The sequence below is a fragment of the Lathyrus oleraceus genome, chromosome 5 (assembly GCF_024323335.1).
Source record: "Lathyrus oleraceus cultivar Zhongwan6 chromosome 5, CAAS_Psat_ZW6_1.0, whole genome shotgun sequence".
Classification (NCBI taxonomy): Eukaryota; Viridiplantae; Streptophyta; class Magnoliopsida; order Fabales; family Fabaceae; genus Lathyrus; species Lathyrus oleraceus.
In genome coordinates, this window is record NC_066583.1 from 239,381,583 (window position 1) to 239,399,018 (window position 17,436).

The window sequence follows — 17,436 nt, forward strand, 5'->3', positions numbered from 1 at the left end:
GACTTCAAGGCAAAGAAGAAGGGATATGTCACTTATGGAGACAACAACAAAGGAGCTATACTCGGCAAGGGTAGTGTAGGTAATCCCTCCACCACTACTATTTCAAATGTCCATTTAGTTGAGGGACTTAAACACAATTTGTTAAGCATAAGTCAACTATGCGACATGGGCTATAAAGTGTCGTTTACAGAAACTTGCTGCATAATTGAACATGTTGAACAAAACCTTGTGTTTAAGGGTGTAAGAGTAAACAATATCTATATGCCTGACTTGTTTGATGTACCTTTAACAAATACTAAATGTCTAGTCACCTTGAATGATGATTCTTGGCTTTGGCATAGACGTTTAGCGCATGTTAACTTCGATTTGCTAAATAAGGTTGTATCTAAGGATCTAGTAGTCGGTCTACCAAAAATAAAATTTTCAAAAGACCACCTATGTGACGCGTGCCAAATGGGAAAGCAAACAAGGGTGTCTTTTAAATCTAAAAATGTAATTTCAACTTTACGACCCCTTGAGCTTCTCCATATGGACCTCTTTGGACCTTCTAGGACAAAGAGCCTAGGTGGAAATTACTATGGCTTTGTAATAGTTGATGACTACTCTAGATTCATTTGGACTATATTCCTTCATAGCAAAGATGAAACTTTTTCTGCTTTTAAAAATTTTGCAAATCTGTCCCAAAACAAAATGAATTCCAAAATAGTTACAATTCGTAGCGATCATGGTGGTGAGTTTCAAAATTATCACTTTGAGAAGTTTTGTGACAAGTATGGTATTGAGCATAACTTTTCAGCCCCTCGCACTCCACAACAAAATGGCGTTGTGGAGCGTAAAAATCGTGTTTTAGAGGAGTTGGCAAGAACAATGCTTAATGAGGGTGGATTACCAAAATACTTTTGGGCTGATGCTGTCAGCACAGCCTGTTATGTTCTAAACAGAATCTCAATTCGCCCTATTTTAAACAAAACTCCTTATGAACTTTTGAAAGGAAGAAAACCAAACTTGTCACATCTTCACGTATTCGGTTGTAAATGTTTTGTTTTGAATAACGGTAAGGAAAACATTGGGAAGTTTGATGCAAAAGCGGATGAAGGTATCTTTCTTGGTTACTCACTGTCAAGTAAAGCATATAGAGTGTATAATAAGCGTTTACTTACTGTTGAAGAATCTGTTCATGTTTCTTTTGATGAGTCTTATCCGAAAAATGTCGGAAAAGGTATTTCTTTTGTTGACGCAGGTGTATCTACAGAAGACATACTCAAGGAAGCTGTTGAGGAAACTGATCAGTCCAAATCAGCCGCCCATGAGAAGGAGGAAGATACTAGTCATGAAGAAATTGAGGAAGAAAAGACAGCTGAAGTGAATGATCTTCCAACAGCTTGGAGATCCTCAAAAGACCATCCCATTGACAACATCTTGGGAGACATTTCAAAGGGAGTAATGACTCGTTCTAAGATAAGTAATTTTTGTTCTCACTTCGCGTTTGTTTCACAAGTAGAACCTAAGAATGCCAAAGAGGCCTTGATTGATGAATTTTGGCTAATGGCCATGCAAGAAGAGCTTAATCAATTTAAAAGAAATGACGTTTGGGAACTTGTCCCTCGTCCGCGAGATCATCATATCATAGGCACTAAGTGGGTTTTTAGAAACAAACTTGATGAAAACGGAGTGATTACTAGGAACAAGGCACGTTTAGTAGCACAAGGGTATAACCAAGAGGAGGGCATAGACTATGAGGAAACTTATGCTCCAGTTGCTCGCCTTGAAGCTATACGTCTTTTGCTTGCCTATGCGTGTTCTAAGGACTTTAAGCTTTACCAAATGGACGTAAAGAGTGCCTTTCTTAATGGTGTCATAAATGAAGAAGTATATGTTTCACAACCTCCCGGTTTTGAAAATGCTGAAAATCCAGATCATGTTTACAAATTAAAACGAGCTTTGTATGGTCTTAAACAAGCCCCTCGGGTTTGGTATGAAAGGCTTAGCAAATTCCTAATTGATCATGGATATTCAAGAGGTAAAGTGGACAATACTCTCTTTATTAAACACAAAGGGAAGCACATTCCTTTAGTTCAAGTTTATGTCGACGATATCATATTTGGTTCAACTAACATACACTTGGTCGAAGAATTTTCTAAGGTTATGCAGGGTGAATTTGAGATGAGTCTAATGGGGGAGCTGAACTACTTCCTAGGACTGCAAATAAAGCAACTTGATGAGGGTACAGCAGTATGTCAAACAAAATACTGCAGAGAACTACTCAAGCGCTTTGGAATGAATGACTCAAAATCGATTGACACCCCAATGCCTACCAACGGAAATCTAGATAAGGATGAGCACGGTAAGTGTGTAGATGTCAAAAGGTTCAGAGGTATGATTGGATCTCTCTTGTATCTTTCTGCTTCTAGACCTGACATCATGTTTAGTGTTTGTATGTGTGCACGCTATCAATCAAATCCTAAGGAATCGCACCTAAAAGCGGTGAAGCGCATATTTAGATATCTTCACGGAACACCTAAATATGGGCTTTGGTATTCCAAAGGAAGTGGTTGTAGCTTAGTAGGGTACTCCGATTCTGATTTTGCTGGCTGCAAATCAGATAGGAAAAGCACAAGTGGTACATGTCACCTGTTTTCAAATTCCTTGGTCAGTTGGCATAGCAAAAAGCAAGTTTCTGTGGCTTTGTCAACTGCAGAGGCAGAATACGTTGCAGCCGGTAGTTGTTGTGCTCAGATTTTATGGCTGAAGCAGCAACTACAAGACTTCAACATTCAACTCAAACGTATTCCTATCAAATGTGACAACACTAGTGCCATAAACCTTACTAAAAACCCTGTTTTACACTCACGCACTAAACACATAGAGATTAGACATCATTTCCTTCGTGATCATGTTGAAAAAGAAGACGTTGTCTTTGAGCACGTTGATTCCAAAAATCAGCTTGCTGATATTTTCACTAAACCGTTGGCAACGGAACCTTTCTTCAACATTCGTCGCGAATTGGGAATCTTAGATCTTTCTCAATTGATGTCATAAGCATGTTACCTCTTAATTATATTATGCCTCACCATGGTTGATAAGAGCTGTTTTAGATGTCAATTATCCATCACGAGAGTTCTCCAACAGAGGTAATATCAATCCTTTCTACAATTTTCTTATTGCTAAGTGATTGTGTATGATAGAACAAATGTTCTTACTCTAGTTGATATAAAATTTGATTGCATATACTCCTTGTCCACATTGTGTGCACATTAACAATCTGACTTCTGAATCTCTCTTGAGCATAATCATCATGACATAGTGCATAATGCATATTCATACTGCATTAAAATTCATTAAAAGCTAGTTCAGCATCAGTATGCATCGACACAAACGAAGCATGCATCGATCCATACATTCTGAAATTCAAATTTTTTAAACACTGCTTCAGGATGCATCGATGCATCCATCGCATGTATCGATACACATGCCCATTGTGAATATTTGGCATCGACGCATGACCATCTGCATCGATACATACTGATGCTATCTGAATTAAATGCATTTCTTTCTCTCTCATGCATCGACACATCAGCCAATCATATCACTTCCTATCTCAAGACTTCATATCATCTGCCCTCAAAAACCCCAAAACCAGTGGCTAACCCTAATCCTCATCATCTTCACTCTCTCTCTAAAACCCTAAATCTCACATCACCATGCCTCCACGCACTATTCCAGCCAGAGCCAAAGGAAAAGGAAAGGGAAAGGAAATAGCCGGTACATCTCAGCAACCACCAGAAGTTCCTTCAAATGCCTTAGAGCTACTTCATCCTGCTGTTGCTGCTGAATTTGAGGAGTCCTTCAAGACAAGGTTAGTCATGAAACCTCACGTCTTTGATAAAACAGATGCTATTCACCTACACCTAAATGAAGTGGTTGAACTCTTACATGCACAAAGACTTGGGTCGTTTCTGTCAACAAAGGATGATTATCATGAGGATTTCATTCGGGTCTTTTATGCTGGCTTACAAACTGGTAGAGGCTATATGTTCTGGTGTTCTATCGGAGTCAGAACATATACCTTTGAAGCCTCTGATTGGGAAACGGTATTTCAAATGCCGCCTCCGTCGATGGCTTTCAAGTGCTGGCATGACCTGCATTTTGATCCTGAATTTGACATGAAGGACTTTACTCCATCTATCCTAAAGATAGACAGACCGTTGAGTGATGATGAACACGTCACGTCTGGTATGATCAAGCAAACTCCGCGTATTCTTCACTGGATTATTACACATATTCTGCGTCCAACAAACAGTGGACATTCGCGGTTGGACAGGCCCAGCATACATCTTCTCTACATTTTGTAAAATAAAGTGCTCTTAAATTGGGCTAATTACTTTGTAAAACGTCTATTTTTCGTGCGAGACAGCTCCAAGAATGTGGCTCTAGGTTATGCCTCTCAAATAATGAAAATTCTTAAGTTTTGGAAAGTTGCAATACCTATTGTTCCTCTCCTATCTCCATCCGCTGCTCAAGAGTTTGACTCTGCCACTCTATCGCATATGGGATATCGGTGGGACAAGGACCGCAAATGTTTCTATTTCTTCGAAAGAAAATCCAAAACCAGAATTTACAACTTTGACGTGCCCTCGGAACGCATCTATGTTGCTGAAGATCAGCCTGGTGAAGAAATGCAGGATGCGGCGGAAACAGATGCACCACAAGCTGAGGCCAATGCTGGTTGGGGTGATTGGGTGCCACGAAGGTGGTCTCCTACCAACTATGTACCTGAACCTACAGCCCCTCCATTCTCCGGTGCTACTTCAGCCTCAACACCAAATGCGGACATCACTCATATGCTTCAACAGATGGAAATTGTCAACAAAGAACGCCATGAAGAAGCACGGTACTGGCATGTTCAACAATCTGAATGGCACAACGAGCATCGGGACTGGCATGATGAACATACACGGATGTATCAAAATCAACACGCTTGGCACCAAGATTTGGTTAAATGGCATCAGGTTTTCTACAACGAAATGTCTGGCTTTATGGACGACTGCCGTGAAAATCCTGGTATTATGGACAGCTTTAGAAGCATTGAAGTTCAGAACCGATTTAGGCAATACTCCTTCATGGGCCAAAATCCGGACACAATGCCTCCTCCTCCGCCTCCGCCAAGCTACAAAGATCCTGACAGACATGATGAGGAGTCCTGTGGTGGCCACAATCCAAATTAACCAACCACTTTTTCATCTCACTGCATTTCATTTCATATTGCTCAAGTTTTATTTTGTTGCACAATATATGGTTTAGCTTATGTAACTCTTAAACTCGTTTGTATCTTTAAAATACTTTTCTATTTCTGTTTATCTCTATTGTTATTGCCCTTATTCGTCATTCTTTGTGAATGATTCTTTACTTTGAAGCTTCATTCTTTGTGATTGATAGCCTGTTATCCATCTTTTGCCATGTCCTGCTACACTATGCTACCTTGATAAATCTGTTTCTTCCTCTTTTTGATGTTGACAAAGGGGGAGAAAATGCAGATATGCACAAACTCAGGGGGAGTATCACACATCTTGCCAAGAATTTGCCATCATCAAAAAGGGGGAGTTTGTGAGAGAATTCTTTACCTTGAATTAATTTTTAATGATAGCAAATTGTGTGATCATCATCCAAATGTTGGTTATGCATTGCATTACATGATACATTTGTGTTTTTATTATGTTTTCCATCCCACTCTATTTGTTGCATAACTGTACATATAAACCTACATTGATACTTCCCTTAAAATAACAATTAAAATGCATTTTATGTCAGTATGCATCAATACATAAGCCTCTGCATCGATACATACAGCATGTGATAAATCACTAAACCTTTCTGTTCAGTATGCATCGATGCATACGAGTCATGCATCAATACATGGAAGGCTAAAGACTCTATGCATCGATCCACACGATCCCTGCATCGATACATGACCAATTGAAACAGCCTGTGTATCAATACATGCGCATTAGGCATCGATACATACTAGTGAAATAATCACATGCATCGATACATACGAATTATGCATCGATACATGATTAATAAATTTCACCAAAAATTCACATATCTTACAGTATGCATCGATACACACTCTTATGCATCAATACATAAAGCTGTTTTGTGTTATAACAATAACTGTTTTGCAGCATATATAAGACAGGTTATGACAGCAGTGCAAATTACAAATTCATTGAGGGAAAACAATTGAACACAAGATCAAAAGCAGTGTTGGAGCAATTGTTTGAGAGCAATTAGAAACCTGAAAGAGACTTCATCTTCTTCATCTTCTCAATCACTTTTCTTCAAGAACATTTACACATAACCATTCTTGTTCTTTGGATTAAAGAAGCATCGAGATAACGTTCAGTGGTACGATCAAGGATCTAGCTGTGGTTTGCAGTGGAACGATCGAGGATCTAGCTGAGTTGAAGATTGAAGGGGGTTTCTAGGAAAAACCTACTGGTTTGTCCTTCAAGAACTGGAGTGTTCTTGAGGGTTTGGGAGTCACGTTTGCAGAACATATTCAGCCGCAGCGTTGCGTTTGGAGATCGGGGGATTTCGCAAGCAGGTCGTGGAACCGGTGAATTGTTTGCAATTTCGTGCAGGAAAATTTTGATCGTGCTCAGATCAAGTGAAGGTTCATACAAGAAGAGGTTCTTAGAGTTTAGAATTCTGTCTTTGTATCATAACCTTGTATCAACGGATTCGACAAAAATTGATAATCAAAGTTCTCAATTTCATTTGAAATTGAGAGGGAGACGTACCCACACGCGAGGACGACGTGGGGAACTTCCTTACCAAATCTCTGCGTATCGTATTCTTACCTTACTCCTCTTTACGTTTTAAAACTGTTTTCGCAATTTCAGTTAGTGTGTGGTGATTGTTCCTGTTGCAAGACAGCAGTGGCAAGAAAACTTTTAATCAAACTCCATTGCTGTTTATCATCGATCACATACACACCAACTGTTTGACAAAACGGTTAGCTAGATTTTATTCATTGGAAATAGACTTTAATGATAAGTGCATTCAATTAGTTAAAATTCTGGTGTGAATTGTTTCTGTCATTCTCATTAAAATCCAGCAATTAAACTTGTGTGTCCGGCTTTCTAGTAGCGGTTCAGAATAGACGGAAGTCGATTCGGGACTGATTTTTCCGCCAACTTTGAAAACTCTGATAAAATTTCAAATCCGTTAAATTTCAAAGAGGTGATCTATTCACCCCCCCTCTCGATCACTAGCCACACCGTCTAACAGATATACACTCCACCAATTCATTGATAAGAACTTACCCTTCCGAAGATCCAAAGAACAAATCCTGAATGAACCAAATCTTGAGCTACCTGACTACATTAAACCACCTTACCCGATTCTAAAGAAGAAACCTATGGAGGAGACAAAAGGTAACCAATTCAAAAAGTTCATGGAGATGTTGAATAAAATAAACGTTAACATCCTATTCTATGAAGGTCTTGAATATATTCCTGTTTATGCTAAACTCATGAAGGATCTCTTATGGAACAAATCTTCTTAGAAACAAACACAATCACGTTCAGATGAAATCTAGAAAACAAGTTGAGGCCAAATGCTGGAGCATCGTGTTCCACATGTTGCCTCTACACAAAATACATCATGTACATATTTTATTTTACCTAATGCAGCCAATCACATAGAACAACATTATTCATCCAAGAGAGTACACATGTTACGAAAGTAGGTTTTGTGTAAAAGTTTATCTCTTTTCTATAACTTGCTATGTTTTTCTCGTATTCGATTCAGAGAGTCAATTGGGTGTGTCGATATAGATAACCGTGTATTCTATGTCCTACTTTTTATTTTGTTAATTTTATTCCTTTTCACTGAATCCCCAATATTTCAATCGCCTTATCTACACATTGCTAGACTAAAAATCGGTAATCAAACATATCTCCATGTGGTTCGATATATATTGTACTGCTTTCCATTATCGTGCACTTGCAGTTTGCATCAATCATCATATAGATAGCCTGGTTTATTTTATGCAGCATGAATATAGAGTTTGAAAATTCAAATTATGATTCTAAAAGGATTGGTTAGAATATTGAAATATGGATTTGTTAAATGGTGATTGAAATATGCTTATTTTTTATTTGATGTCAGTATGATGCATCCTAATGATGTCTACAAAGCTACTACATCTAAGGATGGTAAAGCGGGTGGTGTGCAGGTTGATGTTCTAAAATTATTTACTAATAAATATGATTTTACTATATGTGAAATATACTTCATTGGTTATGCCCAAAGGCTTCCAAATTAGAGTTTTGAATTGTTATTGGGAGGTCGGATTATGGTTGTGATAGAATACATGCATTTATTACAATGAGATGCAAAAGAAATGGAAAGTATAATGAACCTATCTGAAAGTTAAAATTCAATGACACTAGAACAAGAAAATTATGATGTTCTTTTAAGTTGTGCGGGTACCATAGGGTGAATACTACATGGACATTTAATGTACATTACATTAAAAGTTAGTTAGTCATCTGATTATATATCATTTGAATGCTGAAGAGAATAAACTTGTTCCTAACATGTCATTGAGCATGTTTCAGCCAAATAACATACTCGTAACTTTGAAAAGAAAAAGACCCGTAAGTGTCATAAATATTAGGCAATTATACAATGTTTGCATTTGAAACAACAAGGTGATAAGAGGTCCAAGATCTGAAATGCAACAATTATTAAAATGGTTGAATGATGATCATTATGTATCTACTTATAGAGTGTGTGAGGATGGCAAATTGTTCGAGATATATTTTGTAGTTATCCTGATTCCATCAAGTTGCTCAACACCTTTACCAAAATTATTTTCACGATTATCTTATACCTTGTCTTAATGGTGAATCACTAGAGGCAAAATGAATGTGTTTCTTTGAAATTGATCATTGATCAGTGCATTTTGATGCACATTCTTCTATATTTATACTTATGCATTTCCATGTTCTAGTTTGGTTATTTTCCCCTTTTAATGTGTTTTTATAATTTATCTTATTTTTACACTTATTTGTTTTTCGCAGTTTATTTTCAGCATTAGCAGTCTGCATGAATAAATTCATAACTGGAGATAGGAGTATCGGATCGAGGCGTGCTACCAGTCGTTGGAAAGCTAAGAGAAAGGGCTACAACTTTCATGTTGAAGCCAAAAGTTGATTCGGAGTGAAGACGTCTCAAATAATTCGTTGAAGTTTCGTACTTTAGGAAATATTTTCTTTTGGGCCATTTGTTGAGCCGAATTTAGGTTTTCCGGCCCAGTTTGAATTATAAGTGAAACCCTTATTCTGTTTAAAAGGGGGCAACCTTGGTACAGTAGAAAATACACATTATTGATGATAACTTTTTGTTTTTTTTCATACTTTAAGTGCTTTTCTTAGGACCTTTCAAATTGTTTTTACAAATTATCTTGTTGAACTTATAATTAAAAGTAAATTATGTTGGTTAATAAGCTGAAGTAAGTTAATCCAAACATTCTTAAGTCATTGTAGAAATTCATTGCATTTCATTTTCAACTCAAATAGCTATCATCTATTTTCATGTTATTTTATCTGTTAATGACTTTTTTCAAATAGCCAATTTTTACTTGATTTCTATTTTAAATTTTGCAACCTGCTTTTCCTTCAATTCATGTATAATTCCCTAAATTTTGTTCTATAAAGTATATTTTGTTTACTCTACTCAGTTTCAAAATGACATGTCCTTATTGTATTGTAATGTTATAGTTTAGCTTTGTGGTTATGACTTGTGAGATGTATATTGTATTGTTACAGGAACTTTTCTTATAACTCGTGAAATTTGCAAGCATCTAACAAGAGAGTGTATGTTGAAAGAAGAAATTGAAAAGTCTAAAGCAGAAAACAAGTAAGAGCTTGCACCATTTATTGTTTTTTTTCATACTTTAAGTGCTTTTCTTAGGACCTTTCAAATTGTTTTTACAAATTATCTTGTTGAACTTATAATTAAAAGTAAATTATGTTAGTTAATAAGCTGAAGTAAGTTAATCCAAACATTCTTAAGTCATTGTAGAAATTCAGTGCATTTTATTTTCAACTCAAATAGCTATCATCTATTTTCATGTTATTTTATCTGTTAATGACTTTTTTCAAATAGCCAATTTTTACTTGATTTCTATTTTAAATTTTGCAACCTGCTTTTCCTTCAATTATGTTGATTATGGCTCCTTCATTTTTCAGTGATGGATCAGCCTAATCAAACTATACCTACTCAATATGTCATGAATGAAGTTGGTTCAACAGCAACAACTGAAGTTGTTGGAGCAGAATTAGTTAATACCCAACCTACAAAGAAGAGGAAAGCTAGTGCAAGTGGTTCTAGGCAATCATCTGCTTGTTGGGAGCACTTTATTAGATTACCAGATGACTTAGTTGATACACCAACTGCAGCTTGTAAACACTGCCACAAAAAATACCTATGTGACCCTAGGACTCATGGCACCACCAACATGAACCATCACATTCTAAAATGTGCAAAGAAGCCTAGAACCACTGATCCCACCCAAACTATTCTGACATACCCCTCTGCAGAAGGATCTAGTCTGGGTCATGTTAGCTCCAAATTTGACAAGCAAGCTTGTAGAAAAGCTTTGTCAATTTTTGTGGTTCTAGATGAACAACCATTTAGTGCAGTTGAGGGGGAAGGTTTTAAGTACTATTCTAAAGTAATGCAGCCCCAGTTTACTCTCCCATCTAGGCGTACAGTAGCTAGAGACTGTTTTCAGTTACACTTGGATGAGAAACAAAAACTAAAAGCCTTCTTTAAGTCTGACTGCAATAGAGTAGCACTTACTACTGATTGTTGGACTTCTATCCAAAATCAAAACTACTTAACCCTTACGGCACACTTTGTGGATAACGAATGGAACTATCAAAAGAGAATTATAAGCTTCACAGTTATTCCAAACCACAAGGGTGATACGGTAGGTAGGAAGATTGAAGAGGTGTTAAGGGATTGGGGAATTAGGAATGTGTCTACCATAACTGTTGATAATGCAACTTCAAATGATGTAGCTGTAACATATTTGCATAGAAAAATATCAACTATGAATGGGATGATGGGGGTTGGAAAATATTTTCATATGAGGTGCGCTGCTCACATATTGAATTTGGTGGTAAATGAGGGTTTGAAAGATAAGCATTTGTCTATTACTAGTGTTAGGGATGCTGTTAGATTTGTCAAGTCCTCACCTCATAGGGCAGCCAAGTTTAAAGAGTGCATTGAATTTGCTGGAATAACTTGTAAAAAACTAGTATGTCTCGATGTTTCAACTCGTTGGAACGCGACATATTTGATGCTTGAGGCTGCAGAGAAGTTTCAAGCTGCTTTTGATAAGCTTGAGTATGAAGAGTCGAGCTATAGGGAGTTATTTGGAAAAGGTAGTCCTCCTAGTAGTGATGATTGGGACATTGTTAGAGCTTTTATCTCTTTTTTGAAGTTATTATATGAAGCAACTAATGTTTTTTCCACCTCTCAAAGTGTGAGTTTGCATAGTGCTTTTCACCAAGTGTCTGCGATCTATTGTGAGCTGAAGCAAGCTACTATGAACTTGAATGGTGTTTTTGCAAGTGTGGGTGGGGACATGATGGAAAAGTATAATATATATTGGGGGTGTGCTACTAAGATGAACAAGTTGATTTATTTTGAAATTATTTTGGATCCAAGATACAAGTTGAGTTATATTGAGTGGACTTTTAAGGATATGTATGGAGTCGGATCTGTGTTTGCTACCGGGTTGATCAAATCTATAAAAGAGAGCTTACAAAAATTATATGATTGACATAAGCAAGCTTATGACCAAAATCATAATAGGCAACCTCTTGGTAGTGGTGAAAACAATGTTTCCAATGATGAAACAACAGCTGGCCGTCCTTCACTAATGGCTAGAGCCGATGCTTTTGAGCAACATTTAGAGGAACAAGACTCGATTGATCAACAAAATGAGCTTGAGGGGTTTTACTCTAGTAAGTGTGTCAAAAGGGATCCTAAATTTGACCTTCTTGTGTGGTGGAAACACAATTCAACACAATATCCTATTTTATCTACAATAGCTAAAGATATTTTTGCCACACCAGTGTCTACAGTTGCATCAGAAAGTGCCTTTAGTATGGGAGGGAGAGTCTTAGAAACTTATAGGAGCTCCCTAAAACCTGAAATGGCAGAGGCATTAATTTGCACCCAGAATTAGTTAAAGTCGTCTTTTACCTATTTCAAAGACTTGAACCTCATGGAAGATTTTGAGCTTTCTGAAGATATTATAGCAGGTAAAATTATTTTTAAAAATTTTATATCTTTATTTCATAATTGTTATATATTTCTAAAAAAAAAATTATTTCATTATTTTAGAATTTGAAGAAATTTCTTCTACAACAAGAAGAGGATCTTTACCGTCTCAGCCACAACCTTCTGGTTGTGCTTGAAAAATATGGAGGTATATTTACTTTATTAATTTGATTTATTTATTACTTTATTCCTTTTTAAAGCTTAATATTTTTCTTGTTTAATTTTTCAGTTCAACTATGTTTTTTGAAGTCATATGTGACTTATATTTTGTGACTACTCAATGGTCAAACAATATATATTTTGTCCTGTGGATTTTGAAGATATTCAAGCTAGCCAAATTTTGGTATGCATCAAACAATATATTATTGTATTAATTATCATTAGTGATTTTTTAGTTGGATTTACTACTAATTAATTATGAGTTGAAGTTGGTAATGTCATGGTCAGTTGTCCATTAGTTATATGAAGTATTGCTAATTGTGTCAATAGAACATTTTGAGGCCATGCAGGAACAACTTGGTAAAACTGTGACGATACGCTATATAGCCAGGATCAATTGATACATTTTGCAACATCTTGGTAAATGAGCAGCAACATATGCCATATAGCCAGGATCAACTTGGTAAATGAGCAGCAATAGAGGCCGTGCAGGAACAACTTGGGCTGCAGCAAATGCAAGGTAAGGTAAGGGTTATGATTTAACATTCTTGTTTTTAGGCTTATTGTAGTTATCATTTTAATAGGTCAATATGAAGTATTGCATACATTAAAAACTTATGCCATACCCAGATTGCCTAGCTGATCCATTACAGACTGGCCAACAGAACATTCTAGCTTACGCAATCGCAGAATTCCAGTTGTTATACAGCCCATGGATTCAATTTCAGGTTTGCATAAAAAAGTGAGGCTCTGGAACTCATCCTTGGATATGGCCCTGTTTGGATAAACAACATAATCTGCAGCTTATGTTACTTTCAAAACTTTAGTTAATGGTCACTTTCAATTGATGATAAGATATTTTGACGTGTGCCCAAAATACACGGTAGTTACTAGTTAGAGTAAGTTGTTGACAGCAAAATGAAAGGGAAGTGTAAAGTTACTGTAACCATCATTTTGGACTGGTAATTTGTAGTTGTATATATTTACTGAAGAGAGAGCGTGGTAATATTTAAGTAACATAATTTGGATTCCAGTAGTTGGATAAGCAACCATTCCAGTAGTTAGAGTAAGTCTGAGTTTTGGAATATGATCCTGTTTGGATAAGCAACATAATCTGCAGCTTATAGCATAAGTGTTTATCATATAGCTGTGATTCTTGGTTCTATTTAAGTAAGTTATTTAAACTTTATTATTTAATAGTGGTCCCTGTTTTGTTTCATGTTTGTTTAATAGTGGTCCTAATATATTTATTTGATTTTTGTTTAACAGGTTCAGATTTTGTGGTCCATTTCAATTTCTCTTATGTGGTTATGTGGTTTAACAGGTTCAGATTTTGTGGTCCATTTCATGTTTCTGTTTATGTGGTTATGTGGTTTCTTTTAGTGTGACTAAAATGTAGTTTAATTTTGACAGGATTTGGCAACAACTTGTGTGAAGGTTCTTGGAAATGATAATGTTTGTCAAACACCCTGTCAAAAATTAGCATTTACATATGACAATACCAACTTATGTATTTGATAACATTTACTCATAACAAAAATATTTCAATGTTGTATTAATTTGGATTTATATTATATTTAATCATCTAAACTAGACATTGATAGTTTATATCCATTGGTCATGTGAATAATTATTGAATTTTTAGATTAGCTTATATCCATTGGTAAAATAAAATTTAAAGAATTTTTTAAGAAATAATTTAAAAATATTTTTGGGATTAAATATTGGATTAGTCTATTAACCCGAAATACCCGTATGTATTAACCCGAAATCCGTCTAAACCGAACCCGTTAAAACCGTATTTAAATTTGGGTGGAAATGGATCTTTAAAAGCTACCCGCGGTTTGGGTGGTGGTTTTGGGCCCGAACCCGCCCAACCCGGCCCGTTGTCCAACCCTATATATGACTCATCTCCTCTCTTCTCTTTGGAAAATTTTACCTTGTACCCCTACAATTAATCCCATACCCCTACAAAATTTTAAAAATTCCCATTTTACCCTTAATTGGTTTTAACCAATTTACCATTTCATTTTTACCATTCATTTGAAAATTACAAAAATTACACTTTCACACCCCTCGCACCGGAACTCTTTGGAGAAGACTTCCGGTATGTATTTTTCAAACCGGAAGACTTTTGGGAAGACTTCCGGAACACAAAAAAAGCAAACCGGAACACTTAAGGAAAGAGTTCCGGTTCACATAAAAAAATTTCAAAAAAAATTTGCATACCGGAACTCTTTGGAGAAGTGTTCCGGTTTGCTTTTTTTGTGTACCGGAAGTCTTTCTTTAAGTCTTCCGGTACGTTTTTTTTTTAAAATTTTTTTTTTTTTTTTTAATTTTTTTTTTTTTTTTTTTTTTTTTTTTTTTTACAGAAATGGAAAATCTTCCCAAAATATGTGTAGATATTACTGATGCGTTTATGACGACGGAAAGATTTGGTACACGAGAAGAGGTTATCAGATGGATTAAAGAGGTTGGAATCGACAATAAAGTAACTGTTATTATCAGTCGTTCAGATACTGAAACGGGGAAGAGAGGGAGAAGTAACAAAATAATATTTGGCTGTGATAAAGGTGGGAAACACAAGATTAGTGATAGTGGTACCCAAAGTGCGTCCAAGAAATGTGGATGTCCATTTAAAATCAGGTCGACTCCGACGAAAGATGGATCTGGTTGGAAGATTGATGTAAAATGTGGGTTACATAATCATGGTTTACCTGATAGATTAGAAGGTCATTCGTTTATTGGTAGGTTGACCACAGATGAGAAGCAACATGTCGCTGATTTGGCGAAGAGACATGTAGCACCTAGAAACATTTTGCTTTCCTTGCAAGACAAGTTTCCTGAGAATGTCACTCGTATTACGCAAGTATACAAGCATAAGAGTGTGATAGAAAAAGAGATAAGAGGTCCAAGGAGTGAGATACAACATCTGTTTAAGCTTATTGAGGATGCAGGATATGTGTATTGGAGTAGAAAAAAGGATGACTCGGAAGTGGTGAGAGAGATATTTTGGGCACATCCTGATTCAGTGAAGTTGTTGAATATATTTCCGATTGTGTTAGTTATGGATAGCACCTACAAGACAAACAAATATAGACAACCTTTGTTTGAAATTGTTGGCATGACATCGACTGAGTTGACTTTTGCTGTTGGATTTGCATATATGGAGTCTGAGCAAACAGAGAATTTTTGCTGGGTATTGGAGAAATTAAAAGAGTTGTTTGTGAAGAAAGACATGTGTCCACAAGTGATTTTGACAGATAGAGATCTTGCTTTGATGAAAGCAATTGAAGTTGTGTTTCCCAACTCGATTAATTTGCTATGTAGATTTCACATTAACAAAAACGTTGGTGCCAAATGCAAACAACATGTGGTGAATGACCTGCAAAAGACGATAGACACATTATGGATGGAAGTTGTCTGGGCTAGTGATGAGGTTGAGTATGTTCAGCGGTTGCATCAACTTGAGCAAGCATGTGTTGATTATAGTGGATTTATTAATTATGTGAAAGACACATGGTTGACTCCACATAGGCATAGATTTGTTGGAGCATGGATTAATCGAGTCCTACATTTGGGTAACACAACGACTAATCGGTACGTCTTATAATTTTATATTTGATATTTTTTTTATGTTTTTTTATGTGTTATTTTCAATATCTGATATTTTTAATACTTGATATTTTCAATATCTAATGGTATTTTTTATATCTGATATTTTTAGGGTTGAATCTGCTCATTGGAAGTTAAAGCAGATGTTAGGAAACAGTATAGGTGACATGGTCAAATGTTGGGAAGCCATGAATAACAACTTGAGGTTACAACTGGGAAACATTAGAGCTTCATTTCAAAAGAGTTTTTACGAAGTTGAGAACGCGCACGTAAGTCCCTTTTATGGTTATTTGCGTGGTTCCGTATCTCGAGCTTCTTTGAGACGTATTGCTGAAGAGTTATTGAGAGTTGATTATGTTGGAACTAACAGGCAAATATGTGGTTGTACTCTTAGAACATCTTATGGGTTACCTTGTGCTTGTGAGTTAGGAAGATACAGAGTAGGTGGTATACTGATACCCATTGATGCTGTTCATGTTCATTGGAGGAAACTAACTATGGAAGTTGAGTTAGAGATAGGTGAAGATGATGGATCAGAGGTGGATATGACAGCTGCAATGGATGAGTTGTGGAGACGATTTAGGTCATTAGATGTTGTTGGGAAAAGGGCATTAAGGAGTAGGGTATGTGAACTAGCATACCCAACAATGACAACATTGTGTCCACCACCTGAGAAAATAAAAACCAAAGGAGGAGTGAAGAAGAAAGGGAAAAAACCAGCAGATTATGATGTTTATAGGGACCCTTCGTATCATGAGTATGTTGATAAGGCATCTCAATCTTCACAAAGGCAATCTCAACCATCACAGACTTCGAAGAAGATCAAATTATCAAAGAAGCAACCACAATTCATTGTTCAATTTCCTAATCATATTAGGTCATACATTGAAGATGTAGTTAATGTTGAATCAGATGGTAATTGTGGATTTAGAGTCATTGCATCATTGCATGGATATGGTGAGGATGGTTGGTCAATGGTTCGCAGAGAGTTGGGGTTGGAATTAATAGACAAGGATAGGTCAACTTTGTATGACAAGTTATTTTCTAATCGGTTGTCAGCTGTGAGAGAATCTTTGATGATAGAATCGTTTGGTTCACAGCCACCTGAAAAATGGATGAGTCTACCAGATATGGGTTACTTGATAGCGAATCGTTATAATGTTGTACTTGTTTGTTTAGGCAATCCGTGCATCACTTTCTTTCCGATGACAAGTTCACATTCACCAAATGTCTCTATTTATTGCATTGGTTTTGTTAACCAGAATCATTGGGTTCAGGTATGTATTTATATGTCTAAAT

The 17,436-nt window shown here is 36.3% G+C and overlaps 1 long non-coding RNA gene across 1 annotated transcript; it reads left to right on the forward strand.

The window, feature by feature from the left end:
• The first annotated feature begins 12,416 nt into the window (after positions 1-12,416).
• On the forward strand, positions 12,417-12,882 carry LOC127088202 (uncharacterized). The gene is made up of 3 exons (XR_007790146.1): positions 12,417-12,511; positions 12,593-12,706; positions 12,853-12,882. It is a non-coding gene; the product is annotated as an uncharacterized LOC127088202 (long non-coding RNA).
• The last annotated feature ends 4,554 nt before the right edge of the window (positions 12,883-17,436 follow it).